We start from the raw sequence: 20,873 nt of genomic DNA on the forward strand, positions 1-20,873 counted from the left end.
TCTTTCTCTGCCTGGCTTATTTCACTTAACATAATGGTTTCCAGGTCCATCCATGTTGTTGCAAAAGGGGCCCCGTAGTATTCCATTGTATATATGTACCACAGTTTTTTAATCCACTCGTCCACTGATGGACACTTGGGCTGTTTCCAGATCTTCGCTATTGTGAACAATGCTGCCATAAACATGAGGGTGCATTTCTTTTTTTGAGTCAGTGATATGGTGTTCTCCTCTGTTTTCTTATAAAAGTTTTATAGTTTTAGCTTTATATTTAGGTCTGTGATCCATTTTGATTTAAACCAGTATATGGTATGAAGAAAGGATTAAGGATCAATTTTTTAAGTATGGATATTTCGTTCTAGGGCTATTTATTGAAAAGACTCTTTTTCCACTGCATTGCTTTGGTAACTCAACATCAGGATCTCTTTCTGGTCTTTACTCTGTTCTACTGGTTTATATTATCAATCCTCATGCCCACATACATTGCAAGTGGATAAAAACAGTAAAAAAGCAATAAAGAGACATTTACAGAAAAATAATCATGAAATTACAGGGTCTTGGCCTAGGAAGCTAAGATTAGTAACAGAAAATGAAATACAAAAGATATGAAAATAGAAAACCAGGTAAGGCCTGGGTTTACTAAATGTATCAAAGGGGGTATGAGTCAAAGACTCAGATGTCAAGTCTAGAAAATGATGGTATTACAGTACTAACAAAAAGAAATCCAACCAGCTAATAAGCAAAGCAAAAATACTTTCTCAGCTATCAGACAACTTTTTCTAAACCATTTTTCTATTCTGTTGCAATAACAAAACTTAGGAAAGACATTAAATTAAATGTTATATGCTCTAACAAGCAATCTGGGAAAACAAGTCTTCACAAGGTAGTAAAAATAATAAAAATAGGTGGGGCAAAATGGGCAAAAGTAATGAATAGACACTTCTCCAAAGAGGACATATAGATGGCCAATAGGCATATGAAAAAATGCTCAACATCACTAATCATTAGAGAAATGCAAATTAAAACCACAATGAGATATCACCTCATACCAGTCAGAATGGCGCTCATCAACAAAACAACACAGAGTAAGTGCTGGCAAGGATGTGGAGAAAAGGGAACCCTCCTGCACTGCTGGTGGGAATGCAGACTGGTGCAGCCACTGTGGAAAACAGTATGGAGATTCCTCAAAAAATTAAAAATTGAACTACCTTTTGACCCAGCTATCCTATTTTTAGGAATATACCCTAAGAACACCATAGAACTGTTCCAAAAGGAAAAATGCACCCCCATGTTTAAGGCAGCATTGTTCACAATAGCGAAGATCTGGAAACAGCCTAAGTGCCCGTCAGTGGACGAGTAGATTTAAAAACTATGGTACAGCCCTGGCTGGTTGGCTCAGCGGTAGAGCATCGGCCTGGCGTGCAGGGGTCCCGGGTTTGATTCCTGGCCAGGGCACACAGAAGAAGCACCCATCTGCTTCTCCACCCCTTCCCCTCTCTTTCCTCTCTGTCTCTCTCTTCCCCTCCCGCAGCTGAGGCTCCATTGGAGTAAAGATGGCCCAGGCGCTGGGGATGGCTCTGTGGCCTCTGCCTCAGGCGCTAGAATGGCTCTGGATGCAACAGAGCGACGCCCCAGAGAGGCAGAGCATCGCCCCCTGGTGGGCATGCCAGTGGATCCTGGTCAGGCGCATGCGGGAGTCTGTCTGACTGCCTCCCCATTTCCAGCTTCGGAAAAATGAAAAAAGAAAAAAAAACAAAAACTATGGTACATATATACTATGGAATACTACTCAGCCATAAGAAATGGTGACATCAGATCATTTACAATAACATGGATGGACCTTGATGACATTATACGGAGTGAAATAAATAAATAAATCAGAAAAAACTAAGAACTATATGAATCCATACATAGATGGGACATAAAAATGAGACTCAGAAACATGGACAAGAATGTAATGGTAACGAGGGGTAGGGAGGGGGCGAGGAAGGAGAGGGAGGGGGTGGGGGAGGGAAGGGGCACAAAGAAAACCAGATAGAAGGTGACAGAAGACGATTTGACTTTGGGTGAGGGGTATGCAACATAATCAAATGTCAAAATAATCTGGAAATGTTTTCTCTGAACATATGTACCCTGATTTATCAATGTCACTGCATTAAAATTAATAAAAATAAGATTAAAAAAATAGGTGGGACCGAGTCAGGTTTTGACTAAATGCCATTAAAATATTCACACATAAAGACAAAGTGGGTGGGAGAGTAGTGTCTCATATTAAATTGTAACATAGTTTCCCCCTCCCTCAAAAAGTTATGTTTCTGTGTATAAATACATATGTATTCACACATTCCAACACCATGCATTCATTCAACTATTATTAAAGAGAAAAACATGAAATATAAAACAAATTTAAGATTAAATCATATATTAAAGAAGAAGAGAGTATCTTCAGAGGGGGAAGTCAGAAAATTAGAAAGTATCAACTCAAAAAGGAAAACTGAATTACCTGGCTAACCAGTCAAATGACGTTCAAGTAGGAGTTTTTATTTTTATTGGTCTCTGAGTCCACTGTTCAGCAAGTATTCGGATCCTAAAGATTTAATAAAAAAAAATGTGTTGAATTTTATTGCCCTTTCTTAATATTAGTATTATTAGTCATACACAAACTAACTTTTCCCATTTTACCTTCCCTAGACATATGAAACAAACAAACAAAAAGCTACCAAGAGGCCCTTCTAAGAATTTGAGCTGACGCCTTTATTTGTCACATACAGGTGGGGTAAAAGTAGGTTTACCACTGTTCATATGGAAAGTAATACAGTAATAAATAATAACACAAGAATAAACTGCACATTTTGTGTACTCACAACTGTAACCTACTTTTGCCCATCCTGTATTTCTGCTTGAGGCATGGCATACACAATGTCTGTCAGTTTTTAAAAACACCAAGTGGGATGGAGGAGACCAGCTCCAAGTCTTGAAATGTCATCAAACCAGATGGGTAATCTGAACTTGGGACATCCCCACCTTTACAAAAGGAATGTTTGACAAATAACAATTAAAGACAATATTAACATCCTGGAGAGAGGGAGAGAGGGGAGAGAGAAGTAAGCAAGTAAGAGGGGAAAAAAAAAGCATTCCCCGCCCCCCAGGAAAGGCTACATTTGAGTCACAAACAAGAAATATTTTTAACTGAAAGACAGGGAAATGAGGGGCAGTTCTTCAAAATAATCTGCAATAAAATATATGAACACCTAACTGGCAGGCTTTTGCACTTCAGGAAATGTGGAGGTGGCTCTAAAGCAGGGGTCCCCAAACTTTTTACACAGGGGGCCAGTTCACTGTCCCTCAGACCATTGGAGGGCCGGACTATAAAAAAAACTATTAACAAATCCCTATGCACACTGCACATATCTTAAAGTAAAAAAAAACAAACAAAAAACAAAAAAACAAAAAAAACCAACGGGAACAAATACAATATTTAAAATAAAGAACAAGTAAATTTAAATCAACAAACTGACCAGTATTTCAATGGGAACTATGCTCCTCTCACTGACCACCAATGAAAGAGGTGCCCCTTCTGGAAGTGCGGCGGGGCCGGATAAATGGCCTCAGGGGCCCGCATGCGGCCCGTGGGCCGTAGTTTGGGGACCCCTGCTCTAAAGCAACAAAAAAGTGAGCCAGTTAAAACCTCACCTTATGAATTTCCAAATGTAACATTAAAGCAACAATCTATCACTAACTCTAGAGTACTATCTACATCAAGAAAACAACCATAACTGAGCCCTAAAGTTAACAGCATTCAGGATGGACTTAGCAGGTCTGATGGTAAGGGGTAGAAGAAAAAAATGAGATATTCGCAAGTTCCAAGTAAAAAACATATCTAAGCCATGGCAAATTCCCATGTAGATAGGGGACAACAACCACAATATAACTGTATGATGTGAAGAATCTGTTACCCTTTTGAAACCCAAATTAAAGATATGTCAGTAAATTTGAGGGTGGGAGGTGGAAGCACAACATATGTGGTATACAAAGGGGAAAGACGAGAACCCAGGTAGTATATCAGTGCCATTCATTAGTTATAAATAACCGATATATCTACTAACACATCTATCTGTAATCACAGTATAGTCTGTAGCTTATATTTGAGATATATGCCCAAAATAAACTGGTTCTTGGGCTACATCTTTCTCATCCACAATAGTCTAACTAGTTTTTAGCACAATGATTCAGAGCAGAAGCTTTGGAGTACAACAGATCTAAACTCAACCCTTTCACTTACTAGCTAGGTACCCCTGAGTCAACTTAAGACTTCTTAGAGGCTGAGTTTTCTCATCTTAAATGGGAATCACACCTCAGAAGGCTCTTGTAAAGATGATGTGAAAATGCTTAAATTCCTTATTCGTACCTAATACATAACTGCTCAATAAATAAAAAGATTACTTGGCTGGGTGTATCAATGGATAGTGTCGTCACAATGCGCCTAGGTCGTGGGCTCGATCCCATCAGGGCACATATGAGAAGCAAGCAACCAATGGGAACACAACTATGTAAATGGAACTAAGTGGAACAAGTTAATGCTTCTCCTTCTCTCTTTCTTCCCCTTTCTCTCCCCCCTCCTCTCTCTCTCTCTCTCTCTCTTGCTCTCTCATATCAATGGGGAAAAATATTTTAAGTAAAATATTTCTGAGTACATAAATGAAAAATAGGAAAATAAGATAATTAGTTTTAGTTTTTAAATAATTCAATGTTTTATGACTACTTTTCAGATATCCAATTTACTTAGAGGAAAGAAAACCCAAGATTTGCTGGCCCTGGTTTTAAATCAAGTTTCATTTCAGAAATTGTTCTTTTGTTGATGTTCCTTCACATGGAGGAAAGGGGAAGGTTTGGGAGTGGGCACAGTGCCTACCGAACAAGAGTGGCGGATAGGAAAAGGAATGTGATTCAGAATGCACCTAATACTATAACAACTAACCCAGGAAACAAGTACTGCTGCCTAGTGTGGAATGTTGGCAAACAGAGCCTACATTAATACTCAAGTATTATTTGTAGTGCTGGTGAGAACTATTTAAAGGAGTGCTGACCCACCTACTTTATACCCCATAACCCCCAGGATCCAAAGAAATACCATCTACAAAATTCTCTACTCCCAGAAGTGTGCAGTTGGACTAGAGAGGTCCCCAAAATCATAGATCAATGACTGGCTTGCCTACCAGGAACCTACAAGAGGTAATAGTCTAAAAGTACCTATACTAGGATCCTGTAAAGTATGGAACAATTAGGAAAACAGCAGTTAACTTGTCCAAAACTACAATTCTGCAAACGCAACAGTACAGGAGATTTCCTGAAAACTGTATTTCTTACTTTTATCAAAAATAAGCTTACTCTTACCCCTTTTCCTAATGTGGACTTTAGTCAATCACACACACAAAAATCAAATCACAGACATAAAAACTGAATCACACAGACAGTAGATAGCTGAGAAGGTGGCGGCAGGGAGACATTAATTTTTCTACTAGAATTAACAAAAAGATTACTGAGATCCACATTATCAAAACCTGCATCACTAGAAAGCTAATGGGGGGAAAAAATCAAACTGAGCTTTGTTAATAGCTGGCCTGAGAAGATGTACCTCGAGGCCAAAACAAAGACTCAAACTAGGGGAGGGGACTTGACAGAGGAAAATCCAAACTATATAATGCTAACACTTGGAAACACCAAATGGACAAAAGGAGGCCACTGTATATTATGAACATGTCTTTCTTTTGCTGTTGAACACGGGGAAGGAGGCAAGGACTCTACTATTAATCACAGTCAACTCATTAGCAATCCTCCTAGGGACTCTCTCCTCAATTCCCTAAAATCTTAGAGACGGGGAATCACCATCTTTGGGAAAAGCCAGCTGTTGCCCTCTCATCTTCAAAGCTGAAGAATAAGTTTGTGCACCAATTAAATTTCAGGTTACTGAAAGGTTACCTGATATTGCTGTAAATTAAACTTAACATTATTTTGTAGTTGAAATTATTTATTAAATGAAAAATATATCCTTTGTCAAAACCATAACGACAGATTTCACTTGCAACTGCAACCAATCTGTAGCTATGCTGAAAGGGAAAAATAGAAGTAAGTTAATAATCACTTGAAAATTTAGTATTATAAAGTTACCACTTTCTTGAAACTGAGTAAACAACTCAGTAAAATGATTGGGATTTTTTTACTATTTAACACTTAGTCTATTAAGGACATAGTAAAGACAAACTTTCTTAAATGTCATAATCTTTTTGACAAGTAGGGCAGGAACTGTTTCAAATTATAGCATATGTATGTCTAGTAAAATAAGAACAGAGTCAAAAAACTGAAACATATTGCCACTCGCCCTACAGTATATACATACTAAAGGACCAAGCTGATTTATATTAATTTACTCTAGATAGTCTTTTAATAAATTATAATAAACATTTATTCCTTTATGGAGTCAACCTGAAATTTTAAATGATGGAGTAAAAACAGAAGCCTTGGTTTCAGAAACCTCGGTTTTGGAAGTCCAGCTTCTTGATGTGACCTTGTGTGAGGGATTTAATTCAATTAACTGTTTGCAGTGTACCTATTTAAATGCCAGGCGCGGCAGTGACACTCAGAAGTTATAAGCAAAAAATATGGTTCTTGCCATTATTAATTAGGAAAGAAGCAGGTATAAATAGACACTATAGTTACCAAAATGAAAACTATATTCATTCAGTAAGCAATTGTTCAGCATTTACATGCAAACCCTACCAGACACCAGGGATACAAGGAAGAACCAAAAGTTGAAGACACAGAGTCCAATAATATTAAAGAAGAGGAGAGGAACTGTCCTGCCTTTTTCACAGGATTGCTGTGATAACTCTACTGTAAGCCCTATTTAAATGTGAATGCACAACCATTTACCTCAAAAAAAAGAGAATTGATAGTTGAATATACAGATAATTTCTGCAATTATTTTTCATAGTTACCATAACAAAAATGCCATTTGAATTTCTTTATAATAAAAGACAAGGAAGAAGAAGAAAATAAAAAACCTTTGTAAAAATGTGAGCCAATTGTGTAAAAATTACATGAGACATAGAAAATATCAATGGGGTGTATATAATGGCTGCTAAAAATGAAAGCTATTTTTAACTCAACATACTCAGGAAATATGTTTACACGATGACACTATCCACTGATGAACAATGGCAGTAAATATAACCATTCTGCATTTTTAAAATTACCTTGAGATTAAGTAGAAAATTAAAAAATCCGGTTGGCAGACCAGTTTATTAACAGGCCCCACATCTTTGGCTGAGTTGTAGTTAATAATGACAGGGTTACTAAAACAGGCGTGCAAGCAAGTCGCTTGCCGGTGCTTGTTCTGTTTCTCTCCCCCCTCTCTTGGAAAAACTGCATGCAGTGCTGCACGATCACACAAAATAAATACTGGAAAGGGGCTGGGAAGCCTGGGTGGGGAGGTGAGGAAAGCTCTGGGCTCCACCAGTGGAAGGCGTTCCACAAGAATTGCTACAGGGTCAAAAGTTTACAGTGGTTTCAATTTCACCTTTTAGCAGCCAATCAGGAAACAGAGAATGCACGCTGACCCCTCAGGCTGCAAATGAACATTAACTCATTGGCTACCAGCACTGTACATATTCCTTTTCTTGTAAGGCTTTCCTTTTTCTTCTTTTTTATTTTTTGGGGGGTGCGGTATGGGGAGAACATTGTAAGTTTTAGGTGACCATATTTGAGGGGAAAATAAGTAATTACCATCTTTCTCCTTGAAATCAATTTCTTTATTTTGTAGTATGTATCTAACAAACCAATCACTAATGCTAGTCAAGACAGTGAATTTAGGCACATTAAAGCATTTGTCTCCATGAGGTTGCAATTCTAAGAACAATTTACAATATAATGAAAGATAATGGCTGGTTGTGTTTCCAGTAAATGCTTTAAAAACAACTCAAAAAATTAAGATTTAATTAATGTATTTATCTACACCCCAATTTTTTATTTGCATAGATTCCCCACCTCCTCTCCAAATCATTAATATAAACATGCAACATGTCTGTCCTTTTCATACTGTGTATCTACCAAATACATATACAGTTTCTAAGATTTCTTTTCCTATATCTTTCCTCTCCAAACACCGGTACCTAAGGAGTGATCCCCTATACATTAAACTCAAGAATCAACCCTTTGGGAATAGATACAACTGCTCCGATTCTTTTTTTATGTAAATTTCTTCCAAATGCAGAAAACATCAGTAAACTGAACCATTAAATATGCCACATTCTAGACTTAACATTGAGCAAGGTTAAAATGAAGATATGTACTATCCTAGATTTAAAAACTAAATTTCTTTACATGATAAAAGTGAAATACTTGCATTAATTACTCTATTAAAATAATCAGCTAAATCCCAAATAAGCAGATGTGTGAACTTTTAGTTAGCAACATTTCTTATTAATACAATAGATGGTCAAATTTTAGTAGGTTTATTTACTTCAATTTAAGGTTATACTTAGAAGCTGCTATAGGCACTAACAATGCCTAAGAAAATAACTTCATGTAGTAAATTCATTTTCTTATCCAAACCAGCAAAGTAAGACACTACAGTTATTTCTGAACACTCAAAGATAACCAATATACAAAGGTGCCTTATTTAATATATATATATAACCAATATACAAAGGTGCCTTATTTAATATATATAACTGCTAAAGGATTCTAGAATAGATTCATAGTGTACCAAGTTTACATAGCAATTCAATGTCAGTTGTTAAAACAGTAAATTTAAAAACTTGATGCTGACATGTTTTTTCTTAATTCAGTATTAAAATGAATAATTTTCTGATTTTTTAAAAAAAAAAAACCTCCCAAATCTTCATGATTTAAGTCTATGCATATTTGTCAATAAAAAGGCTATACTTTTAAAATCTAAGGACTTTTTAAACATGGCTTGCAGAAGCCTTTTTTATATAATACATTAAATTAGAAGTCTTCTCTATATCTTCTTTTTATAAGATGGCCTCATTTTGAAAGAAAATGGATGCAATAAAATTTTACATCAAGTCAGCATGTTAGCAAGAAGCTTTTTTGTGTGTTCTGAATTTGATTAATACAAGCCAAGGTCACTTCCTGAATGATGCCTACCATTGCAGCTGCAGGCAAAACTAGACTCCAGTATAAGGATGGGGGAAGGGAATGGGTGATTGCATTTATGAACACTGAGATATGCTTCCATCTCCACCAGCAACTATATAAGAAGGGGAGAACAGGAAGATCCCAGAATTCTCGGCATATAAAGAGTAAAATATTTCCCCTCCTTAGTATTTAAAGACAGAAATTTAATTCTGTATAATACTCATGTCAAAATTATATCAAGAATATCCTCCTTGCCTGACCAGGCAGTGGCGCAGTGGATAGAGCATCGGGACTGGGATGCCGCAGACCCAGGTTCGAGACCCCGAGGTCGCCAGGTTGAGTGCAGGCTCATCTGGCTTGAGCAAAAAAGCTCAAGCTTGGACCCAAGGTCGCTGGCTTGAGCAAGGGGTTACTCAGTCTGCTGAAGGCCCACAGTCAAGGCACATGTGAGAAAGCAATCAATGAACTAAGATGTCGCAACAAAAAACTGATGATTGATGTCTCTCATCTCTCTCCATTCCTGTCTGTCTGTCCCTGTCTGTCCCTGTAAAAAAAAAAAAAGGCATATCCCATATCCTCATTGCTACAACACATTAAAACATTTTACTTAATATAGTGCAAATTATATATGTAATACCAGACACTAAGGTAAACTTAGCATTCAACACATTCAACCTGTACTTGCTATGCAAACTGCATTCAAATAAAGACATACGCCCTTGAAGAAGACAGAATCAGATTCAAATTTCTCTCAGCTAAAGCCAACATTGGCCTTAAAAGTCATAAAAGTAGAAATCCAAAACACAAAAAAAATTATATTGCAAAAGTTTTGTATTGAAATTCAATTTAATTTTCCTCTCATCAACCTTAATATAAATATGTCTCTGTATCAAAAAAAAAAATCAAAATATACATTATCAGTAACGAAAACAAACCCTCTGAATAACTAATAATAGCACGATTTAACAGAGCAGTTGCCAGTTACAGCTAGAAAACCACACTGAGTACTTGGCCTGTCCTCTTTAAGGCTCTGTTTATATTTCAACTAATTGGATAAATATTAGGTAGAGTCAGAAAATCTGCATGTCCCTTATAATTTTCTATAGGCAACCTTGGCTAATTTTGTATGCCTCATTTTTTCTTACCTACCAGATCAGAGTTATCCTTAAACCATGATATTCTACAGAGATATAGAATCAGTAAAGCACCTTTGTGTTTCTAATGGCTGTACAATAAAAACAAAACCTAGCCTTTCTTTTTAAATTATCAGCATGTTCAAAGCCATTATATTTGTATTTTCTACATAAATTAAGAATATAGCCTGACCTGTGGTGGCGCAGTGGGATAAAGCGTCGACCTGGAACGCTAATGTCGCCGGTTCAAAACCCTGGGCTTGCCTGGTCAAGGCACATATGGGAGTTGATACTTCCAGCTCCTCCCCCCTTCTTTCTCTCTCTGCTCTCTCTAAAATGAATAAATAAAATCTTTAAAAAAAAAAAAAAAAAAAGAATATAATTTGTCCCTCCCTTATACTCTCATCCTTTTATTGTAACTGAAGTTTGAAGGTTCAATAACTTCAACCAAAGAAATAAAAATTAAAAAATAACCTGGGTACTAGATGCTCAAGTTCAAACAAATTGATACAATGAATTATTCCAAAACTAACTTAGAACAAAGCAGAGATAAAGTAGTGACTAGCCAGGTTCTTGCCATAGACCAGGGCCCAGGAGGTACAACCATTCTTCGCATCTCCAACTAATTCACTCTCTTCCCTAGTTTTATTCAGTACCCAATGTGTTCCTCACTTGACAAACAAGACAAAACTGAATGAGGGCTACAACTGCTAGCTGCCTGGTTTTCTTCCTCTACCAATACAGCTTCTGTGCCCAATACACAACCTGAAAGGAAACAGTGACTATAAAATAAAAGCAATCACAACAATGGCCTGCATGTCTTCCTGCTCTGTGAGAGCACTTCACAGACGTAAGTTAAAAAATCACTCTCTCTTAAAAAGAAAAATACTCTTTAAAAAAAAAACTCAAATATTTTCTATGGCATCAAACTAGATAGGATGTCTATCCCATAGTTGAAATTTTCTTTTTTAAAAATACCAAGTTCTATACCATACAAAATGGATTAATCAGCAAATAATGTAACTATGCCATATGTTTACTCTTTTAAAGGCACATTAGTCTAAGCCCTGGCCAATAGCTCAGTTGGTGAGAGTATTATTCCCATACACCAAGGTTGTGAGTTCCATCCCTGGTCAGCGGACATATAAGAATTAACCAATGAATGCATAAATAACTGCAACAACAAATCGATGTTTCTCTCCCTTTCTCTCTAAAAATCAATAAATTTTTTAAAAAGCTTAATTCAGGGGGAAAAAAGCACATTAGTCTACATTAGTCTATAAGCCTCAACCATACCTTCAAGTGAAAAAGCTAATAAGTTGTCATTACAGTGCCTAGCACAAAGTAACAATAAGTGTAAATCATCTATCCATTTCACAATGTTTGCTGAAACTACCACATTCTACAGTACTGCTATTCCAGCTTCTGTGGAAACAAAGGTAAACAAGATACAGGCCCTCATAGAGGTCCTTAAATTCAGAGAGCCAGTACCTGGACGAGGCAAAGGAAGGTGCTCAGAGAAGTTCAAAAAGACCTAGGCACATGCCTTTGAGATGCAATAAATCCTAAAGATCGACAAAAGAGAAAATCGCAGAACTTACATTTTATTAGATAATAACAAACAACAAATAGATAAAGTATTTCCAGAACATTGTAGGTGCCATAAAAACAAGAAATAGGGTGATATGATATAGAAAAGGGGAGAAGGTAGGAAAAGGAAAGCAATTTCAGCTCAGGAAAGGGCTCTCTTACGATGCCACATTTAATCTGAGGGCTGAGAGGAACCAATCATGCAAAGACAGTTCCAGGAAGACAGTACTGTATATCAGTGGTCCCCAACCCCCAGGCTGCGGACCAGTACCGGTCCGTGGGCCATTTGGTACCGGTCCGCAGAGAAAGAATAAATAACTTACATTATTTCCGTTTTATTTATATTTTAAGTCTGAACGATGTTTTATTTTTTTTAAATGACTAGATTCCCTGTTACATCCGTCTAAGACTCACTCTTGACGCTTGTCTCAGTCCCGTGATACATTTATCCGTCCCACCCTAAAGGCTGGTCGGTGAAAATAGTTTCTGACATTAAACCAGTCCATGGCCCAAAAAATGTTGGGGACCACTGCTGTATATGATAGCACTAACAGATCATTGGTTAATTATCATTAGTTAATTTAATTACCTATTTTATTATCATTAAGTCCAATAGTTTCAACCTTCTTCCCACTTCTACTCTGGGACTCGCATTGCAGACCAATGGGAGCGTGAAAATTATGTGTTAATCTGCTTTAAAAGTAATACGCTTCATTTTAAAACTTAAGTTTAATAAAGTCAATAGGAGAACCATACTTTAAGCCAGTATACAAAGAGCTTTCTAGGATTAGTAATGGATGGGGCAGGGAAGTATAACTAAAGACAAAGCTTATTTAATAGATTTGGAGGGAAACAACAGACTGAAATTCCAGCTCTCCTAACCAACACCACCCGTTTCTTCCTCTATAAAATAAGGATAATACACCTTGTCCTTATCTCAAATGACAGTTATAAAGACTAAATGACTGACAGCCTTGCTGTCACCAACACTGTCAGGAAAAGCCTGACAATTGGTACAAAGAAAAAAAAAATGTATAGTCCATCTACTCATTAAGAGAGACTCTCAGGGCCTCACACTTGAGTTTATTTGTTCTTATTATTCCCAGCTTATTAGAATTGTGTATTGTGTGTATCTGGCTTCCCAACCTCACAGCAAATTAGAAAGGAGACACTAATAAAAGCAAAGTATTGACAACAGCAAGAAAGTACAGCTAACTGGCTGGCAAATAATAGCAAAGAAAAACAGAAAAATAAAAATAAGAAGCAAACAGAGCCTGACCGGTGGTGGCGCAGTGGATAAAGCATCAACCTGCAATGCTGCGGTCACCGGTTCAAACCCTGGGCTTGCCTGGTCAAAGTACATATGGGAGTTGATGCTTCCTGCTCCTCCCCCAACCCGTCTCACTCTCTCTCCCCTTCCAACCTCTCTAAAATGAGTAAGTAAAAATTTTTTTTAAAAAAATTCCTGTTTAAAAAAAAAAGCAAACAGAAAAACTCTTAAAATTAAAGTGGTCTGGACTCTAGTGTCTTTCAGCCTCAAGAGAAATAATCCTGTTTAATTCAGGAGATATAAGAGTTGTCACCCAAAGTAAAATTAATAATGTCCTTAATTGCCTATATCATTAGGAAAAGATTAAATATACTTAGCATACTGCTTAAAAAGGAGACGTTTAAATACCCTTAATGATTTTTGTTTACAGTTCAGAGGGTTAATTTTTTTTTTTTAACAAGTGTGACTTAATGGTTGTGTTGTGGGCTAAGCACAGCAACCACTTCACTATGGGCTTCTCTGCGCCTTTGTTCTCTATTCCCAGCCACTCCCCAGTCTGGGGCTTAGAAGCAACAGAATGGTCACGAGGCAAGCAACAAAGGTTAGAAAACCATGGGGTTTAGATGATCAATAATGGGGAGTCATTTAAGAGCTTCCCCTAAGTACAACACAAAATCCAGTGGTCTAAAAAGATCAATACATTTTAAATTAGCATATTTTTATAGATTCCATATGCTTAAAAAAAATCAAAATTAAACATCAACTGGACAAACCCGGTACAATTTGAGCATAATAATGGTAAAGGATTATAACCTACTGGATAAAGTAAAAATTCACAAATCCACAATAAATATGAAAATATATACACAAAGGAAAGCTCTTCCTTACAGTAGAAAGCTAATAAATACAGAAGGAACAATGGAACCAGAAAGTCAGTCACCATTTGACAAAATCATAATTCATCCAGAAAACAAGAATCATCAAGGGAAACTAACTAAAACTAGTAGGTATAAGTTTAAGAAGAGGATATTTTCATAACTGCAGATTCAAAACCTCTATGCCTCACAGGAAACTTATGTGTGATCCCCAACCTCTGGGCCGTGGACCGGTACTGGTCCGCAGAGAAAGAATAAATAACTTACATTATTTCCGTTTTATTTATATTTAAGTCTGAACGATGTTTTATTTTTTAAAAATGACCAGATTCCCTCTGTTACATCCGTCTAAGACCCACTCTTGATGCTTGTCTCGGTCACATGATACATTTATCTGTCCCACCCTGAAGGCCGGTCTGTGAAAATATTTTCTGACATTAAACCGGTCCGTGGCCCAAAAAAGGTTGGAGATCACTGCTTTACCGTATCTCCCACGAGTATTCTTACAATGGAGGAAGTAGAAGACACCACCTCAACTAAATGGTCGAGGTTAGAACCTAATCTAAACATGAGTGTCAATAATGGGACTCTTCAAAGACATGTGCCTCCAGGTTGGATGGACTGAGAACACAACATTGCAATGGTATTCCTCCCCCAAAAGCACAGAACTTAATCTAAACATGAGGAAATACCACACAAGCACAAATTGAGGGACTTCCTAAAACAATTGATCTATAGTCTACGAAAGTATTAATGTCATGAAACACAAAGATCAGAAATTGTCTCCGATTAAAGATGACTAAACAGCCTGACCTGTGGTGGCGCAGTGGATAAAGCGTCGACCTGGAAATGCTGAGGTCGCCGGTTCGAAACCCTGGGCTTGCCTGGTCAAGGCACATATGGGAGTTGATGCTTCCAGCTCCTCCCCCCTGTCTCTCTCTCCTCTCTCTCTCTGTCTCTCTCTCTCTCTCCTCTCTAAAATGAATTAAAAAAGTTAAAAAAAAAAAGCTCATATCATAAAAAAAAAAAATGACTAAACAGATAACAAATTAATGCATTCACTCTTGGATTTTCCTTCCCTGTAGGAGGCATTATTAGAATAATTAATGAGACCTAAATAAGGTCCATAGAACATTATATCAATTTTAATTTCATAATTTTTATTATTATTATATAGTGTAAAAGAATCTCTTGTTTTGAGAAAATATATACTAAAATATTTAGGAGTAGGCCCTGGCCGGTTGGCTCAGTGGTAGAGCGTCGGCCTGGCATGCAGAAGTCCCGGGTTCGATTCCCGGCCAGGGCACATAGGAGAAGCGCCCATTTGCTTCTCCACCCCTTCCCCTCTCCTTCTTCTCTGTCTCTCTCTTCCCCTCCCCCAGCCGAGGCTCCACTGGAGCAGGGATGGCCCGGGCGCTGGGGATGGCTCCTTGGCCTCTGCCCCAGGCGCTGGAGTGGCTCTGGTTGCAATACAGCGACGCCCCAGAGGGGCAGAGCATCGCCCCCTGGTGGGCAGAGCGTTGCCCCCTGGTGGGCGTGCCGGGTGGATCCCGGTCGGGCGCATGCGGGAGTCTGTCTGACTGTCTCTCCCCGTTTCCAGCTTCGGGGAAAAAAAAAAATTTTTTTTTAGGAGTAAAGGGATCTCACATCTGCAACTTAGTCTTAAATGGTTCAAAAAAAATTTTTTTTAATAATAGAAGAAAGTAAACATATTAAAATGTTAACAGTTGAAGAGTAAAAGTGAAGAATTCTTTATATTAGTCTTGCAACTTTTTCTAAGTCTCAAATTAAGGAGAAATAATTTAAAAGATAAATAGACTGGGAGAAAACATCTGCAGTGCATAAACAGACAAGGAATAAAAACCCAAAACAGATAGGAACTTACAAAATTATTAAGAAAAAGCCAACATAAGAGGGAAATTGGGCAAAGAATCAGAACAGGCAGTTCACAATAGTACAAATGGCCAAAAAACACATGAAAACATACACAACTCTTCCAAAGGTTAGGGAAATGTAAAATGAAAACAAATGGTACCAGCTGGCAAAAAGATAGCAATTTTATGCATGTATCCTTTAGACTCAACAAGCCCATGTCTAGGAATACAGCACAAGTATATCATATATGAAAGATACGTATAAGAACAGTCAATATAACATCATATAAAAAAGGGAAAAGGATATATGGTAACTAGAGAGGTAAAAGGATATATGGTTTTCCCATCAATGGGAAAACACAAACACTAACTTCATGTAAGTTTCTTTTTTAAATTATTGATTGATTGATTTTAGAAAGAGAAAGATCCATTTATTGTTCCACTTATTTATGCATGCACTGGTAGATTTTTGCATGTGCCCTTACCAGGGACTGAATCTGTAACCTTGACATGCTGGGACAATGCTCTAACCAACTGAGTGAGCTACTGGCCAGGGCCTCATGCAAGATTCTTAAGCTGAGAGTTTCTACTATAGTAGGTTCTGTTTGTTGATATTTATCCCCAGTAATTGGTACCTGATAGGTACTCAATGTTTGCTGAATTAATAGATAAATGGCTAAAGAAAGGACATCCTAAAATGTTATGTGATATAGCCATTGAAAAGAATGCAGACCTAACCTACACAATCACCTAAAAAGATGTCCACAAGGCCCTGGCTTGTTGACTCAGCATAGAGCATTGGCCTAGCGTGTGGAAGTCCTGAGTTCGATTACCAACCAGGGCACATAGGAGAAGCACCCATCTGCTTCTCCACCCTTCCCCCTCTCCTTCCTCTCTGTCTCTCTCTTTCCTTCCTGCAGCCAAGGCTCCATTGGAGCAAAGTTCGCCCGGGCACTGAGGATGGCTCCATGGCCTCCGCCTCAGGCGCTAGAATGACTCCGGTTGCAACAGCAACTCTCTAGATAGGCCAAGCATCGCCCCCTCGTGGGCATGCCGGGTGGATCCTGGTTGGGCGCATGGGGGAGTCTGTCTGCCTCCCCATTTCTCACTTCAGAAAACTACACACACAAAAAATGTCCATGAAACAACTGAAAAAAACAACTTGCGCCTGACCAGATGATGGCACAGTGGATAGAATGTCAACCTAGGATGCTAATGACCCCAGTTCGAAACCCTGAGGTCACCACCTTAAGCGCAGGCTCACAGCTTGAGTGTGGGGTCACCGACTTGAAGCCCACTGGCTTCAGCAAGGGGTCACTGTCTTGGCTGGAACCCCCCCAGTCAAGGCATGTATGAGAAGCAATCAATGAACAACTGAAGTGACACAATTACAGGTTTGATGCTTTTCATCTTTCCCTTCCTGTCTCTCTCTCCTCCCTTCCTCTTCTCACAAAAAAAGGAGGGGGCTACATTACTTGCCAAATAAGGATTTATTCTCCCTAAACAGCTTAACTGGAAGGCAGATTAAGAAAATCTGAGTAGCACCACATATTAAATGACCTTTATTAGATGAAAGATTGTATTTGATATACAATTTAATCCCAAACAACCTTTGGAATAATTTACCCTTTCTGGCACTCCAAATATTTTTCATTCACCATTTGAACCTAGGGCAACAAACTGTTTAAAGTTATTTTAAACTAGATCTTACCATAAAGAGAAGGAACATTTACTAGAATCTGAGGGTGCACAGCATTTTACTATCCATGGATAAGAACATTAAAATTTTGGTAGGTTAGAATAATGCTCAAGGTCTCACAATTGAGGATAGAACAGGGATTAATTCGAACTCAAAAAAAGCCTGAATTCCATGTTCATGCTTTTTGTACTACCTTTCCCTAAATTTTAATTGTACTAAACACTGTGATTGCATAAATTTTTATTCCAAAATTACCCAATAGCAACCATTTTGTAATTTGGAGGGAAAGAGGGGCATAACTAACCCTAAAACTAAGTTTTTTCCAATTATGACCAAGGGATATTAGAAGTACGGTTTCATCCTCTATTTTTTTTCATAAAAAGGATCTTGGGTCCAGAAAACCATTAGACGGAGAGATTCTGCCTGAATCATAATTCCCATCTCCCACTTCAACAGTGGTCATCTAATTGTGGTCCCAAGACCAGCAGCATTCACATCACCAACACAAAGAAATGCACATTCTTGACCCTTATGCCAGTGTCATAAACTCTGAAAGTGGGGCCAGCAGTCTGTGATTTAGGCATCCAGGTGATTCTGGTGTGGGCCAAAGTTTGATAGCCACTGCTGCAGGGGAAACCTGACTTTTTAGAGCTGCTCTAGGACACATGTTCCTAAACATAACAGTTAATAGTACTTCTAAAGAGAGGAAATGAAGTTAATCCTCCCTATCTACTGTCTAGTCTTGAAAAGTGCTTCTCAAACTTTAGGGAGCAGAATCACCTGTGGAAGATGGATGGTTGTTAAATTCCTGGGCCCTCCTCCAAGAGTACAACTCGGTAGGCCTGGCTGGCTACCCATGAATTTGCACTCTTAATGTGACCCAGATGGTACAAATACTGCAAGAACATAGACTATACTTCTGAGTAGCAGTGGACTAGAATAAAGCCTCTTAAAAGATCTCGCTTATCCCAACCTGAAAAACACTTCCATCCTTCCTGCTTTCTCACTGAGATTCTCAATCTAATCCATGATTATTTTTGTAAGTCATGACAAATTTTGTCAATTTAACCCCATTTCTCAAAATATACCAATAAGGTTGAGAGGAAGATTTATTATCTTTAGAACAAAGTAATACCAATAAAGCCTTTAAAAGGGGTTTGAGTGAAATTTTAACATGGTTCAATCAAGCATTATGTGGCCACAAGAATAAGTATCCCACCACAAAGAACACCTGAATTAAGAAGACCTGAATTCTGTCAGGAGGTCTGCCACTTATTCGAAGCCACTTATGTGATCTTAGGGGGAAATAATTTATAATTTGTCTTTCAACAGCTTTGTATATAGACTTATGTGAAAATTCCACTACAGTCCCATAATAGCAATACCCAGATGTCTAAAAATATGTAGAGTCTCTGAGATCCTCTCTTACTGAAGTGGATCAGTGATGGAAATAGTTAAATCTGAACATCAGAAGATCTTCCAGTCTACCTTGATCTGAGCTCAGAATTGAATGAAATTAATAAATAAAAATAAAAACATGTAGAACTGAGAAAAGTAGTAGTAGGTTAGACTAACAGACTCATCATTGGCAAAATTAGCCATTCTGTCCATTTATTCATTCAAAGGTTACTAAATGCCCATTATAATACTATAAGTAAACTCAATACTAGGGAAGCATAAGATAGTCTTAAGAGTTTATGTCCTGCACCTCTGTCATCGACGGTATCATTAGTTTGTAATATCTCTCAAATCTATTTCTTTCTAACCTCATTACAACTACCCTTTAGTAGTCTTGTAGTATGTTTTCCCTGGACTACTCCAAAAGTCTACCTTTATTCTCCACTTAATCCTAAACTGAATCAGGACAGTCTTTCCATGCCTCTACTTAATCTCTTCTGTGCCTATACAGTTGAAATCCTCTTCTCAGCTCATTTCTAAAGACCTCTCCTTGAACCTAAGGGCTCAGTAACACTAAATAACTTACCATTTCCCAGAGGACACCCCAACTGTTACAAATCTTTCACACAAACTGCTCTCACTCAGAATGCTATCCTATGGATCCAGCACTCACCTCCAGCTTGAACCTTGTAACTCTCCTCCTCCTGAAAGCTTGCCGAGATGCTTCAACTTTGTCTTTTCGAGCCCACCTTCCCAATCCTAGTTTAAGTTATACAATCCTCCAACGAACTCCATAACTAACACTTTTGAACACCCCTATTATGCTTATCACCTGGTAACTGCCTGGCTTCCTTCCCCCTCTTGAAGGTCGAGTTCAAGGCTCTGTATTGATTTGACCACAGTGCCTAACACACAGCAGTCACACAAAATTTGGGTGGATGAAATAAGAGGAAAAATTTGTACAGGTGAACATGTATAGGATGCTCAAAGATCATAGAGGAGTGAATTGTTCCCCAAAAAACGGTCAAAACATCTAAAGTTGCTTACCGACACAGACATAGCTTCTCTGCACTTTGCTGTACTGCACTTCACAAATGTTGAATTTTTTACAAATGGAAGGCAAGACCCTCTACCGGCAAGAAGATAACAATTTGCTTTATTGTGATGGTCTAGAACCAAGTCTGCAATATCTCTGAGGTATGCCTGAATATAAGAAGGTTTTACATAAAATCCCATAACATTTGAAAAGTTCTCTAAAGAAGATATTCTATTATTAGATAATCTTTCTAGTTATAAGTACAAAGGAAAATAAAGTGAAACAGTACTGAAAAAGGATAAGTCTGCCTTCAAGTAATCTGTGGCAGCCCTGGCCAGGTGGCCTGGTTGGTTGGAACATCGTCCCAAAGCACAGAGTTTGCTGGTTCAGTCCCTGGTCAGGGCACATACAGGAACAGATCAATGTTCCTATCTATCTCTCTCTCTCCCTTCCTCTCTGCTAAAATAAATAAATAAATTTTGTAAAAAAGTAATCTGTGGCATTAATATAAAATCTCCGGGACTCAAGCAGCTAAAATATAATTAAAAGATGCCAACCCAAGGCCCTGGCCAGTTGGCTCAGCGGTAGAGCGTCGGCCTGGCGTGCGGGGGACCCGGGTTCGATTCCCGGCCAGGGCACATAGGAGAAGCGCCCACTTGCTTCTCCACCCCCCCTCCTTCCTCTCTCTTCCCCTCCCGCAGCCAAGGCTCCATTGGAGCAAAGATGGCCCAGGCGCTGGGGATGGCTCCTTGGCCTCTGCCCCAGGTGCTAGAGTGGCTCTGGTCGCAGCAGAGCGACCCCCCGGAGGGGCAGAGCGTCGCCCCTGGTGGGCAGAGCTTCGC

At 38.4% G+C, this 20,873-nt stretch overlaps 1 protein-coding gene and 1 non-coding gene across 5 annotated transcripts in view; one reads left to right on the forward strand and one right to left on the reverse strand.

The window, feature by feature from the left end:
• NCOA3 (nuclear receptor coactivator 3) overlaps nucleotides 1-20,873 on the reverse strand; it is a 112,349-nt gene that overhangs the window by 49,182 nt on the left and 42,294 nt on the right. For 2 of the 4 annotated variants that reach the window (XM_066235837.1, XM_066235833.1), the window contains exon 2: nucleotides 2,501-2,584. The exons of 1 other annotated variant lie outside the window; for it this stretch is intronic. The gene's annotated coding sequence lies outside the window, so the exon portion shown is untranslated. Of the gene's footprint in view, nucleotides 1-2,500; nucleotides 2,585-7,250; nucleotides 7,379-20,873 lie in introns of those variants that run through there. One more of the 4 variants, XM_066235835.1, reaches the window with a different exon arrangement.
• LOC136309844 (small nucleolar RNA U2-19) lies at nucleotides 19,034-19,113 on the forward strand. Its single transcript, XR_010726475.1, has one exon. It is a non-coding gene; the product is annotated as a small nucleolar RNA U2-19 (small nucleolar RNA).

This window comes from Saccopteryx bilineata, chromosome 6 (assembly GCF_036850765.1).
Source record: "Saccopteryx bilineata isolate mSacBil1 chromosome 6, mSacBil1_pri_phased_curated, whole genome shotgun sequence".
In the NCBI taxonomy this organism is placed as follows: domain Eukaryota; kingdom Metazoa; phylum Chordata; class Mammalia; order Chiroptera; family Emballonuridae; genus Saccopteryx; species Saccopteryx bilineata.